This window comes from Macrobrachium nipponense, chromosome 2 (assembly GCF_015104395.2).
Source record: "Macrobrachium nipponense isolate FS-2020 chromosome 2, ASM1510439v2, whole genome shotgun sequence".
Lineage (NCBI taxonomy): Eukaryota > Metazoa > Arthropoda > Malacostraca > Decapoda > Palaemonidae > Macrobrachium > Macrobrachium nipponense.
This window is the reverse complement of record NC_087201.1, coordinates 47064810-47069809: the sequence shown is the minus strand read 5'-3', so window position 1 is coordinate 47069809 and position 5000 is coordinate 47064810. Positions and strand designations below refer to the sequence as shown.

General features: G+C 37.5%; 1 protein-coding gene across 10 annotated transcripts in view; it reads right to left on the bottom strand.

Moving 5' to 3' along the window:
* Positions 1-5000, bottom strand: part of LOC135220554 (zinc finger protein 385B-like) — a 657479-nt gene that overhangs the window by 371166 nt on the left and 281313 nt on the right. For all 10 annotated transcript variants that reach the window (XM_064257760.1, XM_064257761.1, XM_064257766.1 and 7 more), the window contains one exon: positions 817-891. The gene's annotated coding sequence lies outside the window, so the exon portion shown is untranslated. The remainder of the gene's footprint in view (positions 1-816; positions 892-5000) is intronic.

Genomic DNA, 5000 nt, shown 5'->3' with positions numbered 1-5000 from the left:
ATACTCACAGTCAGAGAGAGAGAGAGAGAGAGAGAGAGAGAGAGAGAGAGAGAGAGAGAGAGAGAGAGGTTACATTAAATGGCCTAGTCTGTCGCAATGAAACGCTTATTGTCCGAGGAGTTTTCGCCACTTCATTTTCCCCACCAGACCCTCCGGAATGGAAGCGTTTTTTCGTTTGCCGGCTCCGTTCTTGAAACGACCCCCTGACGGAACGATCGCTCCCTCAAGCATCGTTGAATATAATGATTATTGGAATTTCTTTGGAGCTTCTGGGAAAGATGGCAAATAACCAACGAAAATTGCAACTCCTAATCTCTCCGCAACCGGGAACAATGGCTCTGAGGAGATATTATTAATAGAAGAAATTGTGTTGGTTCTCAACGCTCGAGTTTTCTTCGCGACGTCGTGGTCGAGCAGAATTCATATCGGATCTTTACATAAAAAAGAAAAAACTTCTATTCTCGAATTTTTAACTTTGACCTTTAGTTTTCATCTTCGTTATTAATAAACGATGCCATTCCTATTAGTCACAAACTGAAAGAGATTTCAGTGTCTGTTTGTTTAATTTCTATTTTTATAATATTGTACCGTCGACAGAAACAGCAAGATTTAAAACGATAACTTTCATCTTCTTGTTAATGGGATAATTTGCTGTATGGCGGCACAAATTCAGAACATGGATAAATACAATAAAAAAATGTTGTACTTTTCAATGAAATCATTCTGGGAGTTTATAATTTTGTCTCTCTAGAAAATTAATACAAAGCATAAAATTTGGTGGCCCTATTTTCTATTGTAATAAAAAGCACGCCTTACCTGTTGACTGATTTTCTGCTACAATTTAGAGGGATGATAATTTCCCTAATTTATTTTCCAGATACCGGACAGCTTCTGAAAAGAAGAAAAAAGCCACATTAGTTCCTCATTACTCATGGATATAATTGTATCTGGCTGTCAGATTTGCCTGTCACATTTTCGTGATAATTGCAGAAAAAAACATAGTAATATATTTAGCCTCTGAGCGAAGGAGCATAAAAATAAATGAATTTTTTTAGCCCTCCCCGCCCCTTCGCCCCCCTCCCCCAAAAGCCTAATTTCCGTAAATCTATAAGAATTACATTAGTGCAGTGATCTATTCAGTGGCTAGAAATGCAGTAGAGGATAGAGAGTAGAATAAAATGTGAAGCGCGAAACAGGTTCATGAGGTTTTAGGGTGAATTTGCTGAAAACGTGTATTATTTTTAATTCGCACACACACACGTCTGTGTGTGTTATTATATATGTATTGTATATATGTATACACACACACACACACACCACACACACACACATATATATATATATATAATAGATATATATATACATACATACATATATTATGTATTCAGCACGTATCAACCGCTGTCCCTTAAAAATCCGGTTTCCCATTAAAATAAGTATCCTAATCCAGGCGAAGATAAAAGAGCAAGAATAATTACAGTCTGGGGAAGGCAAAACACCTTAATAATGTTGTGAAAATAAAACAGCTTTTGCCCGTCGTCCAGACCTTCAGTATTTTCATCAAAGGCCAGACAACGAAAGTTCTGATGAAGGGCGTAAGTCATCTTTTATATACAGATTAGCCAAGACTTCCTTCGGGAAAGGTGGTGTTGTGGGGGCAAGTTGTGGACTGGGGGGGGTGGGGGGGGGGGGGGGGGCTACTTTAAGATGAGTTCATGGTCTTGGGACGCAGGTATCTTGGATGTTGCGTAAAAGGGTCTTCATTATTTCCTTCTTTTTCTATATTTTTTCCTGATTACGTTCTGTAGAGGTCTCGTTATTTTGGCTGTACTCACGCACACACATAGGTACAAAATGTATATGTATGTATATATATATGTATATGTATATGTATATATATATATATATATATATATATATATACACACACACACATATATATATATATATAATATATAATATATATATATATATATATATATATACACTTACTGGCAGTGTGCTTAGGACTAGAAGATAAAGGACAAAGGCACATATCTTCTTTAGTCAGGCAGACTGTGATGATGAACGGAAGGGGAAGGACGATTTAAAAATGAGAGTGTAATTGTAATTTAAACAAAAGAGTTTGAAGAGAAATAGATGCAAACCGTTAAGACCGAAGATATTAAAAATAGTTTATGAGTCGTAAGCAAGTTTCAAGAATGAGGTCATGAAGTAAACAATGGTTCCTTGTGAGAAGAGGCACACGGATAATAAGGAATAAAATAAGTACAATTTGAGACAACGGAAATTTATATTGATTGAATGAATAAAAGTGATTGTTTGAAATACTGTCGCAGATCACAAAAACCATTGAGCCGTATATAGTAGGAATGCTGATGAAGAAGTGAAATCACACTGATAGGGGGAAAATATTGGTAGTAACGAACATTCAGGAAAGAATCTGAGGAAGGAGGAAAAGATATTGTAGTACTAAAGGGAAACACGAGGTAAGAGGAAGGTTAATGAATCAATGAATCCAAGAACAAATGAAGCAAACGAAGTGCGTTGCTGGAAAGGAATGCAACCCTGAGTCGACTGGAGATATACAGAATGCAGAAAAGAGAAGAGAGGCAGATTTTCAGTTACGAATTCCTCTGGAAATGAATATTCAAGATATAAGGAGGACAGTTGAAAGGGCGAAGAATTGTTAGGCACAACAACTTAATGGGATTAAAAGTGCGTTAGTAAAATATGGTTGTGATGGCTAAGTTTTGTAGTTGGCCAGGGCGCGTAAGGTGTATTTTATTGATGGGGAGGTGTTTTACAGAATGTTTGAAAAGAATAATGGTTCCATTGTGCAATGGGAGAGTGATACCAGTGACTCAGAAGATAAATGGAGTTAGAGGGCAAGAGCAGAGTGGGTTAAGACAAAGATGGGGTTTGTAAATCAAATATCTGGCGTGGAACACTTGCGTGAGAAGTTTAAGAATTTAGGGAAAGAGCTGTTAACAGCGTACATGGAGTTAACTTTTTTTTCTTTTTTAAGATGTAATATGGAAGGCGATGAGGGTGCATGGAGACACTGTAACTTTTTATGAATGATCGGAAGCATTTACCATGGAAGCAAGTGCTTATGTTGAAATAAGAAGGAAAGGGACTGGTGTGGTGTAAACATAAGAAACATCAGAAAAAGAGTAAAAGATGTTGGCATAAGTTTGGTGGAAGGGTGAAAGACATCATGAAAGGAGTGCACGCGAAGGTGCAACAGAGACATTACTACTTAGTGATGGTGTGGTAGTGAAGGGATGTTGCAGAGACCATTGAAAGAATGAACTTTTCGGCGAGGTAAGGTTCTACCAGTAAAAGGACGCCATGAAAAAGGAACGAAAAATGTTAGTAATGGTGGCGGTGGTTAGCTTGTAGTCATCGCGGATTAAATGTGACAATTGATAGCAAGAGGAGAGAAGAACTGAATCACTGAATAGCCCAAGCAAGGACGACAGCAGAATCTCTACAAAAGTTTTCCATTAAAGCCAAAATGAGAAGGCATGAAGAACCTGTTCAGTCATCTGTCCTATATGGAAGTGAAATGTGGATGTTGAACGTGAATGAAAGAAGAAAAGTGGACGTTGCTAGATAGACTGTTTGTACTGTGCATGTGTATTGAGAAATGTTGAAATCTGGAGGAATGTGGAGGTGTAAAGAAAAGATGGTGAAAAGGGCAATAAAAATGGAAGGACTGGACAAAGAGTTTCAAGGAGAATTAATCTCTTGGAGAGCTACGCGACAGGGAAAGAGTTGTCAGAACTATACTCTGTTTTTTCCATCTGTCCACCCGCCTGTGGTCTTTGCGTATGGTAACACTGTGTGCCGGGTTTCAGATAGTTACGCTATGTGTAAGTTTTAGGTAAATAAAAGGATATCTGGGTGTACATTTGCAACTGAAAAGTGTTTTAATCATTTACTGTATGAGAATTACACCGTTAATATTCGAAATAGGATATTATTATAATTGTTGAATGTAACGCCTGGGACGCAGTGTTACAATACGCAAACACCACAGGCGGGTGGACAGATGGAAAAAACCGAGTATAGAGGACCATATTCCAAGATGCATGCCCGATGATGTGGCACACTGTGTTTATGGGGCATTGGGTTCCGCACACCATTAGGGAGAAGTCTCTATAAGAATATGTAGCCATAGCCTTTATTGCTAAGAAACATAGTATGCACAAAGGCTTCAATCTTTATCCAGCTAAAACGATGAACGGGAAAGGACCAATATTCCTGTGTTTTCACACAATGATATATATATATATATATATATATATATATATATATATATATATATATATATATCGGATAAACTTATTTACTTGGTTATCTATACTCTGTTTTTTTCCATCTGTCCATCCGCCTGTGGTGTTTTCGCATGGCAACACTGCGTCCCGGGCTTTAAAACGTTACGCTATATGTACGTTTTAGGTAAATAAAAGGATATCTGGGTGTACATTTGGAACTGAAAAGTGTTTTAATAATTTACTGAATGCGAATTACACCGTTAATATTCGAAATATGATATTATTCAAAGCCCGGGACGCAGTGTTATCATGCGCAAACACCACAGGCGGATGGACAGATGAAAAAAAAAAAAAGAGTATAGTTTGCAGCTTATTGTTGAAAGGCTAGAAAAGAGACTTAAATTCACTTCCAGTTTTTTTTTTATCGTTTACTTCCACATATTACTTGATGTTTAATTAGCATAACCTTATTGGTGTGAAGCAACCTACCTTACTTTATTACCAAGTTTCGCTTTGATGTTAATGAGCGTGTTGTTATTGGGCTGAAACCCTCTTACTTTACTGCGCTACGATGTTTTGCCCATTTTCCCTGATAGGCTGATGTTGCCTCGTAATTTCTCTTCAACCTTATGATATCCCATTACCGTTATGGCGTGCGGCCGTTGGCCCATCAAAAACAGCAAAGAGAAAAAAGAATAAAGGAAACAAAAAGGGAGA